The 17,040-nt window shown below is 50.3% G+C and overlaps 1 non-coding gene across 1 annotated transcript; it reads left to right on the top strand.

Annotated features, from left to right (window-relative positions):
* The first annotated feature begins 366 nt into the window (after positions 1–366).
* Positions 367–448, top strand: TRNAS-CGA (transfer RNA serine (anticodon CGA)). The gene has a single exon. It is a non-coding gene; the product is annotated as a tRNA-Ser (tRNA).
* The last annotated feature ends 16,592 nt before the right edge of the window (positions 449–17,040 follow it).

Genomic DNA, 17,040 nt, shown 5'->3' with positions numbered 1-17,040 from the left:
AAAACATTTTTTATACCGCAGTATTATTCGATTACAAAAACAAATTAAATTGATTTAAATAATTACTTGAAATTGGCTAAATACGAAATGTTTGATTGTTTGTAGTTACTGCAATTAGGATGCTGCCTGAGACAATTAAAATAATGGAATGGTCCATTCGGCTGCGTTTGTGTGGGGTCCCTTCGCGTTTGTAAACGTTTATGGCTGTCAGGGTTTAATGTAACGCCCTTATTACGAGTTGGATACAAAGACGTACAAAGTATAAATGTAAAACAAGTATAACATAAATAAAATTTTACATATAAATGGGATCGATGTATTGGTTAAGCTATAACTATCACTATGCACCCTGGTTTCTTCAACTGCGTCATGGTGGCCGAGTGGTTAAGGCGTTGGACTCGAAATCCAATGGGGTCTCCCCGCACAGGTTCGAATCCTGTCCATGACGAGTATTTTTGTAACTGAAAAACCTTAATTTCCAGAAGCATTCACTTGCGAAGGTTGTTGTTTGAGGATAAATTCGCATTTTTTTTGTAAAAAAAAAGATGCCATGTTATTGAGAAAATGTAATCTAAACCTAACGTGGCCTGCGGCTGCAGTGCACATTGGCTGCCGCAATACATGTGACCGCCAGGTGGCGCAATGGTCTACATTTCTATTACGTCGTCTGTTAACTAAATAATAAGAATATAAATAAATAAGAGCCTTTCAGGAGGCCTGAGTCAAAAAGTTCTAGAAAGTGCCCCCCCACAGAATTGGGGGTAAGAGGTTGATTCAACTGGTTTCCAAAAATTGTCGAGCACCCACAATTTTTTTTTCACACCCTACATACAACAGAGTCAGTAGTATCTACATGCCTACACACCCTACATACAATAGAGTCAGTAGTATCTACATGCCTACACACCCTACACACAATAGAGTCAGTAGTATCTACATGCCTACACACCCTACATACAATAGAGTCAGTAGTATCTACATGCCTACACACCCTACATACAATAGAGTCAGTAGTATCTACATGCCTACACACCCTACATACAATAGAGTCAGTAGTATCTACATGCCTACACATCCTACATACAATAGAGTCAGTAGTATCTACATGCCTACACACCCTACATACAATAGAGTCAGTAGTATCTACATGCCTACACATCCTACATACAACAGAGTCAGTAGTATCTGCACACATGGGAGGGGACATCAGTTGGGGCGTGGCGCGAAGCCCTCCGCAGGAGTTAGAATAAGGCAGCCGTAGGTCGGCGACCTTCTAGCAGTTTAAAACGCTGCTTGGATGTAACGCTTATAATTAACATTTTATACAAAACCATGATTAACAATGAGTGGCAGAGAGACGCTGATTGCTCATTCTCTCCAGAGTCCTGGGATCGTTTTAAGTTCGTCCAAAAATCAAAAGCAATATTTCATGCTTGACAATTTTCATTCACTCGGTCGGTCATCCTTGAATATTTCTGTGAATAATTTCGTAAATGAACACGAAATTGGACAGGGGGGGGGGCCCGTTTCGTTCACTGCGCCATGCTCCCACGTTGCACCGCGCCGCAACCCATTGGTCTGTACCACGGTGCCACCTTCGCCCCATCATCCCGCGTCCGGCATCGTAACTTCATGAGCCAACACAACCGGCTGGATGGCGGACGGGCGAGAGGGATGTGGGCACGCCTGGACGACTGGCCATTCGGGCAGCAGCTCGGGCAAGTGCTCACTGGGCCCGTCCATTCCGAGGGCCGATGGTGCCGGTCTGTGCGGGGAAATTGCAAATGAGATCAGAGTAAAAAATGTTTTAATTGATATGTGTTATTACCTTTCACGCGTACGCCTCATTGCTTATTTACGCTCTCAGTTGGGATTAAAGTCCACATATATTCGGCAGCCCCAAAGATTCTTCCTCACCGGCCCATTTGTTTTTTTGGATCAGCCCAAATGGGCCAATGAGGATCGCATGGCAATTCAGGCCGCTGTGTTTACAAATGCCTGGGCCGATTTGTTAGTTCACAGTCCGTCATTGGATGTGGGCATTTGTGGCGGCACCCGGCTGAAGCAAAGGAGGAAAAAAGCCCAAGTTGTTGAAAGGGCCTCGTATTCATTTATGGGTGCACCGTTGGGATGAGTTTCCGATTTAATAAATACATCGTATTTCAGATCTCTAAGGAAAATGTTGGATCTTGTTCAGACTTTCGGATCGTTTACACGACGTGCTCATGTCAAACGCGGTTGTGCTTACACAAAGTCAGGACCCGGTGCCACGTGCCACGTGTTCTTGATGAGAATGGTTATGCCATGAGTTTGGCCTCACGGTGACGCCACGATTTCCGGCTCAATAAAAAAAAATGTTTTCCCATTAACCAATATTTCAGATCTCGGCTCAATTTTCAGACATTTCAGATTCATATGAAAAGCAGTCAAACGTCCACAGTGCACTAAACATCATCTATAACTAAAATCCTTAAAAAATGTTTGTATGATATCACCGTAATTATTTCACATAACTGTGATGCTGTATAACCAAGTTACGCCGCTTGTCCGTTCTAAAATGTTTGTTGTCAGGCGACGCACCCAAAAATAAGTTCTGCTTCGGGCACCCAGTGGGCCGGCACCACCAATGGATGTATGGGCTGGCCATGGGGGAGGGTCCGGGTTCACCATGGTGATCTGCACCCCCTTGGCAGAAGCAGCAACAGCACCGTATAGTGTGACTACGTTTCTAAACGAGGCTCGCACGCACCATGCACCGTCTCACTTTCACCACGCATGCCAATTGCATTCGCGCAAATAACCGGGCACACGGGGGAAATGGCGCCTCCAATTCTTGCACGGCCGTGGGAGGCTCTGATGGAGTGACTGACGTTGCTGCTGCTGCTGCTGCAACTGCAGCAGAGGAATTGGACGCTGAAGAGGTCACCAGAGTGTGGATCAGATGCACTTGCAGAACGTGAAGAGCTTATGACTAATGCGCGCACACACATACACAAAATCAGCACACACGCAGTCAACACGCCATCAGCACATGCATCTTCACACAGACAGCCCAATCGATATTTTGCCATGTGTACGTTTTCTGATCGGTGTTCCTTTTTTTAATCTGTCAATCCAATCAAGAATTTCTCTATACTTCTTAGTGCACGCGTGAGTTTTTGTTCCAACTGTTTCATCAATGTCCATGTTTCTGATCATTGTGTCATAACAATTATTTGGGCGAAGCTACGTTGGCAGTGACGCACAAGCACACATCGCAAAGCAACTCAACACATTCCTCAAGAACGCTGCCTTAAATGATGTCAGAGGTGATGTTTCGGGCAATGGCCCTTCTTGACAGCACACAGAGAGGCCAGGGAGATAAGTAACCTCTCCGAGCTCTCGATGGTTCACCCAGGACATTCGGTCCACTGCCTCATCACCGACCCCACCGTCTTCCTGACTTCGACCTGCCACGCTCGTTACGGGCCCCGCGAAGCAGGTCCCATACCGGCCACCCCGCGGCAAGCGTGACCAACATCCATGCTCTTGATGTGGTCAGCGAAAGACCGAGACATCGCAAATTGCCCACGAATGCCTCCCGACCAGTACTCGACGGTAGACCCAGAGCCCTCCGTCCACGCTACTGATGAAGCGGCTGTCGCATGGGTCGGCAAGATGAGCAGACGATGATTATTATTCATCATAATAATTAAAGGTGTCTAGCGGATGTCTTTATATACGGAGAATGTGTTTATATCGCAGATACACATCTCACTCTACTCCCCTCCACGCACTCTCCGACCTCTCCCCTCTCATCTCACTCTACTCCCCTCCACGCACTCTCCTGCCTCTCCCCTCTCATCTCACTCTACTCCCCTCTACGCACTCTCCTACCTCTCCCCTCTCATCTCACTGTACTCCCCTCCACGCACTCTCCTACCTCTCCCTTCTCATCTCACTCCACTCCCCTCCACGCACTCTCTTACCTCTCCCCTCTCATCTCACTCTACTCCCCTCCACGCACTCTCCTGCCTCTCCCTTCTCATCTCACTCCACTCCCCTCCACGCACTCTCCTACCTCTCCCCTCTCATCTCACTCTACTTCCCTCCACGCACTCTCCTACCTCTCCCTTCTCATCTCAATCTACTCCCCTCCACGCACTTTCCGACCTCTCCCCTCTCATCTCACTCTACTCCCCTCTACGCACTCTCCTACCTCTCCCCTCTCATCTCACCCTACTCCCCTCCACGCACTTTCCGGCCTCTCCCCTCTCATCTCAATCTACTCCCCTCTACGCACTCCAGCGACCAAGGCCTTCCATTGGAACCCCAAGTCGAGTTTTGCTCGTGGGAGGTCGCGCCTTTTCCCCAGCTGCTCCCATTGTTTTAAAGCTCCATCCCTTGCAGAGCGCCTCTCCCTGTTTAACTTCATGATAAACACCTCCACCTTCCTCTTCTATTCCGCCTATGCTCTCGAATTGAATCATAACCTCTACCATAGTTATACTTTATCACACTATCTTTTTGGTCGTAACTTTGATTTTTATTTACCATTTCTGGGCAGTAACTAACCTTAACTATCATAAGGACCTTACCATAACCAAACATAACGAACCTTAACAATAAAATGTGCGCCATGGGGGCACAAACGACGCTTCCTTCCTTCCGTCCTGGCATAGGGTAGCAAGCGTTGGCGAGGTGCGGTGGCATCAATAGCTTTGAACATGTGAGTGACATCTTGATCTTGACAAACATTCACTGAATGTTCATTCCGCATAGGGAGCAAGTATTCATCTAAACCAATATCAATTTACGCCGCCTCTTGGAGGCTATGACGGTGGCTGGCTGCGCTAAGGCCATATCAGACGACCGCGCAACGCGCGTTTGAACGTGACTCATCGTAAACCATAACCTTGAGCTAAAGTTGGGCTTTCAGTGGCGGCAGACGCTGCCACGTGCTCTGGCACATTTGGCTGTGGCAGGGAATGGCCCGTGACCCCACTGCTGGGAGGATAAAAAAAAAGATCCTGGCAGAGCTCGGCTTGAATCTCAGGCTCGCGTCCGCCGCAGCCTCAGAGGCATGGGCACGGCGCTGCGTTTTTGCCCGCGTGGGCAGTGCTGCGTGGGCAGTGCTGCGTGTGTAGAGTCACGACATTGGGCACGGAGGGCGATCGGTCGCTGCGAATTCCTGGTGTTGAAGCGTGCACCGAGAGAAGAGGCAGATATGCTATTACGTGGATCGGAAACGTGGACATTGGCAAAAGTGACGGAACAAAAACATGGAAGAGTGCACAAAGCAGCATGGAGATATCCGTGCTTAGATGTGCATTGCGAGACAAACAGAGGCACACATTAAACAAAATTATATATTTTTTATTTTACCAGGCTAAGGGTCCACTGAGCTCTGTCGCTCTTTTTCAGAAGCCACCTGGCCACAAATGATAGCTCAACGAAGTGGTGTATCGCGTTGAAATGTATAGCAGCCAAATACTCTAAACGCGTGACGTTGATTCTAAAATGTGGAGGGAAAACCCAGAGGACCCGGAGACAAATCCATGCGGCCACGGGGAGAGAGACACGCAAACTCCGAATACATGGGTGTTAGGAGTCGGGATCGAACCCACGACCTTCTGTATACCAAGCGAGGTAGTTCACATCTCGCCACCGTGGCGCCCTGGGCGAGAAAGCATGCTCAGGTTAGAGAGAGATCCTCCTGCCTGTGAGAAAAGTAAGTGGGCTTGGGCAGGACTGATGGCCGGTGGGCGAGACCAGTGTTGGAGTGGCAGACAAAGAGGGGAGCACGCTCGAGAGTACATCCATTGCGGAGATGGAGCGATAAAATTAGCGTGTGTGCATCTCCTAGATGAATTGTTGTGTTGCAGGACCGTGAGAGATGATGGCGGAATGGATAGATCTTCATCCAGCAGTATCACGTATCGTGGCTAATAATGTGTGTGCGTTGAACTTCGTTCGCACCGTACGTAGTCAACCGTGCTAATCGGAGGTGCGGGAGAAGGACAACAAACTAAACACAAAATTAAGTTCTAAATAACCTTTTAGAATCCAGGATAACATAATGACGCAATAACTATTACAGTGTTAATATTATTTTTAACTTACTATTAATATTCACAGTCGAAGTGCTACTATTATTATTATTAGAATTAGACGCCTGTCCCACGACGGCAACTACGTTGTTGTCAGGGCACATCTGACTCGGGCCCCCGACTTGCGAGCGAGCGAACTTCCCCCCCGGACGAGACGCGATCTTTGGCCAGGACGAACAAACCTCGTGCCAGGTGACTGGCCGGGGGCGCGCGATGGGCGGCTGATGGCCACCACCGCTATTCATAGACCCCGGGGCCTCTGCTGGGGCCGGATTAAGGCATGGGGGCTTCAGGGGCTGTAGCCCAGGGGCCTTCGCCAGCTGGAGCGCATCCAGAGATGAAGTGAAAAGTTATTTAATTTGTGAAAGCTGAATTTTATTTGTTGTTAGCCTTGTAAAAATACATTTTCTTTTTCTTTAACTTTGTCCAGAGATGAAGTGAAAAGTTATTTCATTTGTGAATGCTGAATTTTATTTGTTGTTAGCCTTGTTAAAATACATTTTACTTGTCTTTAACTTTGTCCAAAGATGAAGTGAAAAGTTATTTCATTTGTGAAAGATGAATTTGATTTGTTGTTAGCCTTGTAATAATACATTTTATTTGTCTTTAACTTTGTCCAGAGATGAAGTGAAAAGTTATTTAATTTGTGAATGCTGAATTTTATTTGTTGTTAGCCTTGTAAAAATACATTTTCTTTTTCTTTAACTTTGTCCAGAGATGAAGTGAAAAGTTATTTCATTTGTGAATGCTGAATTTTATTTGTTGTTAGCCTTGTTAAAATACATTTTACTTGTCTTTAACTTTGTCCAAAGATGAAGTGAAAAGTTATTTCATTTGTGAAAGATGAATTTGATTTGTTGTTAGCCTTGTAATAATACATTTTATTTGTCTTTAACTTTGTCCAGAGATGAAGTGAAAAGTTATTTAACTTGTGAAAGCTGAATTTTATTTCTTGTTAGCCTTGTTAAAATACATTTTATTTGTCTTTAACTATGTCCAGAGATGAAGTGAAAAGTTATTTCATTTGTGAATGCTGAGTTTTATTTGTTGTTAGCCTTGTAAAAAAACATTTTATTTTTCTTTCACTCTGTTTTCTTTTTGAAAATATTACTGAGGGCCTCACAGTATCTGTAGCCCAGGGGCCTACACAATCTTGATCCGGCCCTGCTCCTGGCCCACCGCCGCGCTCAAGGCTCTCCGAGGAGTGGCGGGGGACGCACGCATCTCGCTCTGACTCAGCAGACGTCGGCAAAAACCTGCGGCGGCTCCCGGAGCCGCATGCGGACGGCTCTTTTGATGGATTGCTTCCTGACGTCATTTGTTAAGGACCGCCTTCTCATATTCACCACCACGGTGACATTGCCGGCTCTTGGAGTATTCGAGTTTTTTGTTCTTTCTTGATTTGGAGCTTTCGTGACTGCAGGAATCCATACTCTTTGGTTCTTTCGGTGATGTTTGTTCTTGTTTTACCGAGCTATCATTTGTGGCCAGGTCGCTTCGGAAAAAAGGAGCTAATATCTCAGTGGGCTTCAACTGGTAAAAAAAAATAGTTTGGTTTTATTTTTCAATTTTCGTGTGATTTACTTAACTTTTTTATACGCTGCACTCATATCGTGTTTTTGTCTTCTTGTCCTATAAGACATCTGTGAAAAAAGTTTTATAGCTCATCGGATTCCTCCAGTGTGAATACAGATTCTGATTCTGAACTTCGGACAGTGTGTTTATCGTTGGAATTGTACCATGCTTTCGGTGCCACGTAATAATATAAAGGATTTAACTGAGTTTGGGTTTTCTCGTTTGCGCTGCGTAGCTCCCCGTTTGGTATCTCCGATTGTGCCGGCGTGTGGTGGCGTTCGGCGCGGTGTCCGACGTTTCGCTTCGCGTGCTCGGAGCTTCTTGAGCATCTGCACGTGAGGAGTTCCGTGAAGGTAGCTCCCAGCACGTGGGGTAAAACGTCGGACATCGCGCTGACCAAAACACGACGGGAACAGCCACGCAGCGCAGCGCAGAGGTGAAGACTCCATCCAGGTCCTTCCTAGAGAGGAGCGCAACCCTCTCCAACTGTGTGTGTGTTGGAGAACGTCCCACGGAAATGGATATGCCGGAACTGCTACTGAGAATAGTTTAAGTGAACATCCACCGTGGACATGTGGCGAATGACATCGTCTCGTGCGCACGGTGGAAAATAATTGGATTGCTACATTGTAGCACGACGAGAGGTGACGAGGATTTGGCGGTGGCTTTGATCCAGCAGTGGATTGAGCGTGGCTGCTGCTGCTGATGATGACCGCTGCTGGTTGACACAAGGGTGGGGTGGGATGGGAGGGGGCAGCACCTGCTCTGCTAAAGAGAGTAATGCTCGTCGCATGACAATCAAACCGATATTTTTACTTCTCAGAGTTGGAATCTAGCCAAATAAAGTGCCAAATCGAAATTGTTACGGTCATCAACATCGGCTCGCTTGGCTTTGGAACCTAGTTTAATTGGAAATGTACGATGCTTAGCTTGATATATCTATTAGGATTTTAATTTGAGTTAATAATCGGTGGCTGTATGATTGTTTTGTCCGGAATCTGGGACCCCTTGAGCTTTATGGACCCTGAGCTTGTTCTTAGATTACTTTTTCGGATGCCCCTCCCTCCACACCCTCCGTAGCCTCACCCTCTCACCTCTATACTCACCACACCCTGCACCTCTCACCTCTATACTCACCACACCCTGCACCTCACACCTCTCCGCTCACCACAGCTTGCCTTGTGGAATTGGAGCGGGGAGAGAATGCCGGGCGCGTGCCCACGCTGCCAACTCCTGGGTTATTTTTGAAGGCGAAGTCCCTAGGCCATGACTCTCACCTCTTCCACCTCGTCTCCACCTCACCTCCTCATCACATCTCCTTCACGCCATCTCTTCTCATTGATTCCATCTCCTCCGCAGAATCTCACTTCATCTCCTCCCTCTACATCACTACACCTCATCTATTTATATCCACCTCATCTCCTGCCCTCTATCCCACGTCCTCTGCAAGACGTCATCCTCCACTCCGTCTCATCTCACGTCCTTGGCGTCTGATCTCCTCCACCGCCTGCCTTGGCCTCCATCTCCTCTCATCTCCACCTCCGCGTCTGCTTCATATTGTCTCATCGACGCCTCCCCCCAACTCCGTCGCCCCATATCATCTCCTCCTCGCATCTTTCACACCATCTCTGCTCATCTCCAACTCGTCTCCATTTACACTTCCTCATCACCCCAGAACTCCTTCCTATAATTTCATGCGCACCTCTTCACAGCTCCTCTTCCTCCCATCTGCGCCACATCATCGCATCCTGGTCCTCCCATCACTCTCAGCCCACGCACGAATATTCTTCTTTCGCTTCGCATGGCTGACGTGCACGCAGAGAAGCAGCGGCACTCTCACGTGCAGGCGCTCAGGCCAGCGGCGGGGTTCATCGCTGCGACGACTCGGGAGGGGTGGACTCCACTAAGCCGTGTCCACCTCCAGCTACTCCGCATGCATGCACCCAGCGAGACGACAATGCAGACACACAGACGCACGCGCGGACACCACACACACACACGCACAGGTAGCATGCACATTGTACAGCCTTCCCAAGCGCAAGTGCTGCTAACGAGCAGCTATGAAGGCCAGCGCACTAGGGGGTGGTGCGGCTAGCACCACGCCCGGCCACCTTTGTCTCCCCACCGGTGGTGTTTACGCACCGCAGGCTGAGTCGACCTGAGGGAGGCCTCGGACCGGTTAATAATGGAACGAGTGATGCTAGCGAGCAGCTATGAAGGCCGCCACGGCACACGGGGTGGTGAGTGTCCAACACCGCACACAGACGCACTCGCACAATGCGTATGCTCACGTGGGTGAGTGTCAAGGCTGGAGGAACGTCACCTGTGTCAGCAACACGTGGCATGTCCACACACGTGTGTAACACGTATGCAGCCCCCCCCCCCCTTCTCGATTCTCTAGGACTCTCCAGGACTCGCTCCAAAATATCTGCGCTCTCTGTGTGTCTGTGTCTTTTGCTAATGCTGTCTCTCTCTCTCTCTTCTGTCTCTCTAAACATACTCTTGCGATGTCCCGCCCCGTGCCGCTTGTGTGTGTGTGTCTGTCTCCGAGACTCCGTGTCTCTCTCCCTATCTCCGTGTCGCGCTCTCTGTCCCCGTGTCTCTGCCGTTCTCTGTCTCTCCGTGAATCTCTCCGCGATTCTCTGGATCTCTCATTGACTATGGCCGCCCCCCCCCCCATTTCTCTCTGCGTCTCAGTCTGGATTATGTGTCTCTGCGTGCGTCTCTCTCCCCCGTCTCTCCTTGATTCTGTCTCTGTGTGCGTCTCTGTCCCCGTCTCTCCGTAATTCTGTGTCTGTGTGCGTCTCTCTCCCCGTCTCTCTGTGATTCTGTCTCTGTGTGCGTCTCTCTCCCCGTATCTCCGTGATTCTGTCTCTGTGTGTGTCTCTATCCCCGTATCTCCGTGATTCTGTCTCTCTGTGTGCGTCTCTCTCCCCGTCTCTCCGTGATTATGTGTCTCTGTCTGCGTGTGTCTTTCTTCCCGTCTCTCCGTGATTCTGTCTCTGCGTGCGTCTCTCTCCCCGTCTCTCCGTGATTCTGTGTCTCTGTGTGCGTCTCTGTCCCCGTCTCTCCGTGATTCTGTGTATCTGTGTGCGTCTCTCCCCCCGTCTCTCCGTGATTCTGTGTCTCTGTGTGCGTCTCTCTCCCCGTCTCTCCGTGATTCTGTGTCTCTGCGTGCGTCTCTCTCCCCGTCTCTCCGTGATTCTGTGTATCTGCGTGCGTCTCTCTCCCCGTCTCTCCGTGATTCTGTCTCTGTGTGCGTCTCTCTCCACGTCTCTCCGTGATTCTGTGTCTCTGTGTGCGTCTCTCTCCCCGTCTCTCCGTGATTCTGTCTCTGTGTGCGTCTCTCTCCCCGTCTCTCCGTGATTCTGTGTCTCTGTGTGCGTCTCTCTCCCCGTCTCTCCGTGATTCTGTGTATCTGTGTGCGTCTCTCTCCCCGTCTCTCCGTGATTCTGTCTCTGTGTGCGTCTCTCTCCCCGTCTCTCCGTGATTCTGTGTCTCTGTGTGCGTCTCTCTCCCCGTCTCTCCGTGATTCTGTCTCTGTGTGCGTCTCTCTCCCCGTCTCTCCGTGATTCTGTGTCTCTGCGTGCGTCTCTCTCCCCGTCTCTCCGTGATTCTGTGTCTCTGTGTGCGTCTCTCTCCCCGTCTCTCCGTGATTCTGTCTCTGTGTGCGTCTCTCTCCCCGTCTCTCCGTGATTCTGTGTATCTGTGTGCGTCTCTCTCCCCGTCTCTTCGTGATTCTGTGTATCTGTGTGCGTCTCTCTCCCCGTCTCTCCGTGATTCTGTGTCTTTGTGTGCGTCTCTCTCCCCGTCTCTCCGTGATTCTGTGTCTCTGTGTGCGTCTCTCTCCCCGTCTCTTCGTGATTCTGTGTATCTGTGTGCGTCTCTCTCCCCGTCTCTCCGTGATTCTGTCTCTGTGTGCGTCTCTCTCCCCGTCTCTCCGTGATTCTGTGTCTCTGTGTGCGTCTCTCTCCCCGTCTCTCCGTGATTCTGTCTCTGTGTGCGTCTCTCTCCCCGTCTCTCCGTGATTCTGTGTCTCTGTGTGCGTCTCTCTCCCCGTCTCTCCGTGATTCTGTGTATCTGTGTGCGTCTCTCTCCCCGTCTCTCCGTGATTCTGTCTCTGTGTGCGTCTCTCTCCCCGTCTCTCCGTGATTCTGTGTCTCTGTGTGCGTCTCTTTCCCCGTCTCTCCGTGATTCTGTCTCTGTGTGCGTCTCTCTCCCCGTCTCTCCGTGATTCTGTGTCTTTGCGTGCGTCTCTCTCCCCGTCTCTCCGTGATTCTGTGTCTCTGTGTGCGTCTCTCTCCCCGTCTCTCCGTGATTCTGTCTCTGTGTGCGTCTCTCTCCCCGTCTCTCCGTGATTCTGTGTATCTGTGTGCGTCTCTCTCCCCGTCTCTTCGTGATTCTGTGTATCTGTGTGCGTCTCTCTCCCCGTCTCTCCGTGATTCTGTGTCTTTGTGTGCGTCTCTCTCCCCGTCTCTCCGTGATTCTGTGTATCTGTGTGCGTCTCTCTCCCCGTCTCTTCGTGATTCTGTGTATCTGTGTGCGTCTCTCTCCCCGTCTCTTCGTGATTCTGTGTCTTTGTGTGCGTCTCTCTCCCCGTCTCTCCGTGATTCTGTGTATCTGTGTGCGTCTCTCTCCCCGTCTCTCCGTGATTCTGTGTATCTGTGTGCGTCTTTCTCCCCGTCTCTTTGTGATTCTGTGTATCTGTGTGCGTCTCTCTCCCCGTCTCTCCGTGATTCTGTGTATCTGTGTGCGTCTCTCTCCCCGTCTCTTCGTGATTCTGTGTCTCTGTGTGCGTCTCTCTCCCCGTCTCTCCGTGATTCTGTGTATCTGTGTGCGTCTCTCTCCCCGTCTCTCCGTGACCCCCACTGTGCCTGTCTCCCGTCGTCTCCGTGCCTACGCCTCTGGGGTTCCCCGTCCATCCCCACCTGCGATTTCCGCACCCTTAATGAGCTCGCCAATTAGGCTGATGGGAGGTGGAATGGAGTGGGCGAGGGGCGGGGCTGCCTCCGCGGGGTGGGTAGGGGCGGGGTTCACCTACATGGACCCCACCACCACACACCTGGGCCCACCACGTGAACCCGCAGGAAAGAGTCGAGTCGCAGAGGAGTCGCATGAACACGTGTTTATTGGGATTTCGTAGCGCGACAGTCGTCAAGAGATAATTAGTAAATTAATAAACACGCTCATTCATTAATCGTGTAGACAAGTTGACACGACACCGCGGCGGTCTGGAGCACCGAGCGTCGGGGCGTGCGACGATCCACACAGAGCCGACACCGCGAGGCTCACTCCTCGCGATGAACGCACCGCAAATTGGGTTCATCGCGATTCGATTATCGCGACTCGCGGGCGGAGATTCGATTAAATTCTCGATGTGTGTTTGAGTGTTTTTATCTCGTTCCTATTGTCAGCCGCGTTCGCTCCTTTAGCCCAAATGCGCCATCAATTTTCACGGTGTAGGCGCTGCGTCAATCCGGATTGCATTGTGCAATTTGCATAAATCTCTGATAATGGATTAAATAGACAAATCGTTACATGCCTGGGGCGCGGTAGGTGGGGGGAGGAGGTCGAGGAACAATGAGTGGGGGGAGAGAAGTATTTAAAAGAATACCAGATAAGGCTCACTGAGCTATGTAGCTCTTTTTCAGAAGCGACGTGGCCACAAATCATAGCTCAGTGAAGTGGCTCAGCACGTGGACATTTATCGCAACCAAATACTCTCAACGCGTGATGTTGCTTCGACATGTGGAGGAAAAAACCGGAGGACCCGGAAATACACAGACGTCGTGGTTAGCATCGAACCCACGACCTCCTGCATACCGGGCGAGGGAGTTAACATCTCCTAGCCACCGCGGATCCCAGAGTTAAAACGCGAGAGGGGGAACGCGCGGAGGGAGAGGGGAGGGTGGGGGGGGGCCGAGATGCGTGGGGGGCTGGGGGGGGTGAAGGGGAGAGGCAGAAGTCAAGATGCGGGGAGAGAGAGAGTGGGGGGGGGGTAAATCGTAGATGTCGGGAAGAGGGGGAGGAACTATACCAGGAGTGGGGGATGAGGCAGCGGGGGGTAGTGGGGGATTAAAGAGCATGGGGGAGGGGTAGTCAAGATGCGGGGGATGAAGGGAGGAGGAGGAGAGGGGCAGGAGGGGGGCAGGAGGGGGGCAGCAGCACCACGCTCTACGTCATCTAAAGCCACGCGTCACCTCGAGGCGCCACATCTGCTGACTCGGCATGCATGCTGCAAATGAAGCGTGACGCGGACGAGTCAAACCCCCGCTTGAAACCGCGGGTACACAAACACATCAGCCAACTCGAGTCAAGGCGAAGGGGCGGTGCTCGAGGGCAGTTCTCGAGGGGCTGCGGGATCAGGGGAAGACGGGACGATTACAGGGGTCGGAGGGGGTCACGCGACCCCATGCAGACCGTACGCGAGCTGCAGGGAGGGCCGTGGTTGGACATGACAGCGCGCCGCTGCTTATCTTACAGACAGCCAAGCAAAGCCGAGCCTCCGTTGCGCATACGAGACATCGACATCGTCATCAGCTATGGTCTATCCACTGCCGGATGCCAAAGCCGACACCTATCTTCTTACACGAACCCGCCATGCGGTAATGCACGCAGCACTTGCGCACGAGTTGATCTCATCGTCATCATCATCGCCACCTGTGTCGTCGTCTGGGACGCGTTCTGCACCCCGACCGCTGTGGTCACGCGACACTGCTGGATGAAGGCCACGTGTCGCGACCGTGCTGGATGAAACCGGTTATGACTTCTCGTACAAAGCCCTAATGGATTCATCGAGCCCCCAGAGGATGACGGTCTGAGTCGAAGTCGGCCAGAAATATACATCTCTTAAGATTCTCACGGTGATCATCATCTCTGCTGGTGGCCCTGAGCAAAATGATGGATATTCCACGTTATCGTGGCGGGGGGCACGTTCGTCCATTATAGTATAGCAATTGGTGTCGGCTTAAATGGTGCTATGTTACTAATAGGGGTTTTCCCCTTTTTTCTGGCAACAAAACTGACACCTTTTGCAAGGAATCATGCTTACATTAACCACAATACTTGCAGTCAAATGCAAACAAAAAACAATACTCTGATAATTTATGCATTGTCTTTGAAACTGATTGGTCTACACCAGAGACAGCTTTCTTTAGAGCCTAGTCTCATATGGTGTTCGACCAGATGACGCCAAAAGGCGCACAGTTCAAAGACAACGCACTATCAGAGTAATGAGAGCTCGGGGTGAGCAGCTACATAATGGGACCTCTTTGCCAGTACCAAAATATACTACAGTAATAGGGTTTTTCTCCTTTTTTTTGCATTTGACTGCAAGTATTGTGGTTAATGTAAGCATGATTCCTTGCAAAAGGTGTCAGTTTTGTTGCCAGAAAAAAGGAGAAAACCCCTATTAGTATATTTTGGTACTGGCAAAGGAGGTCCCATGATGGTGCTATGTTGTTTGATGTTCTGATGCTCACGGGATGGTCAGGGAGGAGAGGTGAACACACTCCGCCCCTCCACTCCCCCCATCATCGCATTGGAATAGTCCAAACCGCGTGACGCAACGCAGGTGCTCGGTGATGGGTGGACGATACAAGTTGCGCGCTGGGGGACGATTAATAGTGACAGGTGCTGCCCTTACACTTTTATTAACATCACGAAAAACCCACACTCAATAAAGCAAGCAGCCAAACATCAATAGCAGGACCCTCCTGAGAAGGGGAAAGTAAACAGAAGCAAGGCCCCGTACTATCTGCACGTAGAAAATAAAAACTCGTTGGAGCCCATCGGCCTATTGGCTTTACAGACCAATATCATCCAGCAGCATTTTGTTTAAACAATCTCTGGAGCGGTTTCAACCTTCTCGGTCTCATCAGCAGAGTCAGACTTGTTTAAAAAATAAGTGCTGCTGTGTTACCAGATGTTGTTGGCGAGGACACTCTCTCTAAACCAGTGAGTGGTTCTTATTCTTCTTGTTCTCAACCTGGGGTGCACGCATCTCGCACCCACTGGAGATGCCCTTTCTGGGGGATGCGAGACACGGCCAGATTTGTTTTTTAAAGGTAAATAATCGAAAACACAAATTAAGCACTGGCACGTAAGAACAACTGACTTTGTTTCATCAACCTCCGATGTATTGATCAACTTTACACATTGTTTGAACGATTGAGCACCAAAGGGATGCAAGGCTGCAGTCAAGCTTAAGAAGCACTGCTCTACACTAACGGGTATTGAGACTCATTGAGGCTTTGCGTGGCAGCGATTCGCGTCGGCGATCTAAGCACTTTGGAGCCTAAGGGTCGGTGGATCACGCAAAGATCGGTGAGATTTACAAACCCGCTGAGCTGCGAGGTGGCCATGAAAACGCGCAGCGCAGCACAGTGGGTTTCGTGAACTCGCCTGCTCAGCTGTCCGAGTGTCACCCTCCACGTATGCGTGGTGGGGTTTCTCCCGGGGTCCCACTCCCCCCACCCCAACACACACACACATAAACCAAACGCGATTAGCTTACAAAAGAAATGTCCCATTTTTCTTTTTGTTAAGGCGCTCTTCCACCTCCAACCCAGCTTATATATAAGCTCCTAGCTTGGCAGTGTCTCATTCTTCACCTGAAGACGGCTGCTTGCGTTGTAGCCGAAACGTCGTGAGAATTATTTTATTATGTTTTATTTTTATTATTTTATTACTTCCCTTCTACGTGACTTTACCGAAAGAACCAAGAAGAAGAGAAATGTCCCATTGTCGCAGGGACCCTCTTGAGAACTAGTTTTGAGACTCAGTCGAGGCGTTCCGGGGTAAATGAACTCCATCACAATCATCATCAGTGGCGGCTGGTGGGCAAGTAGATTGTTGGTTGGGTAAAGATTCTCTCGGGGGGTGGTGGGGGTAGGTGGGAGAGGAATCGGTGGGGGGGGGGGGGGCAGTACGTGGGGGTTGTAAAGGATAAAGATGCAGCCTTGCTCGCACCACTGCTGCCAGAAGGGCCTCTACTACTATAGAGGGTATTTGGTCTCCTCTTTCACGCTGACCATGTATGTATGCTGAACTTGTTGTGTCGCAGGAGCGTGAGAGATGATCACAGCACGGATAGGTCTTCATCCGGCCAGTATCACGTACGGTGGCTGATAATGTATGTACGCTGAACTTCTGTCGCACCGTACGTAGACAACCGTGCTAGACCAGACGTCTTGGAAGAGGTGGGGCTACCCACACTTTACCCCACCTGCCCGATCTGCTGTGGTGAATCCACCCCTACTGCTACCAAGGGGCGGGGCTGGGCTTAGCGGTGGTGGGTGGGGGGGGCTGATTTAAGAAACTGGCACCATTGTTTCAAGTGCCGCGCCCGAAGATCGAATCTAACTGTCCCTGAAAG

The sequence above is a fragment of the Lethenteron reissneri genome, chromosome 7, assembly GCF_015708825.2.
Source record: "Lethenteron reissneri isolate LAM-NWPU_2019-01 chromosome 7, ASM1570882v1, whole genome shotgun sequence".
In the NCBI taxonomy this organism is placed as follows: domain Eukaryota; kingdom Metazoa; phylum Chordata; class Hyperoartia; order Petromyzontiformes; family Petromyzontidae; genus Lethenteron; species Lethenteron reissneri.
Note: the sequence above shows the minus strand (reverse complement) of the source record. Positions and strands in the feature narration are given on the sequence as shown.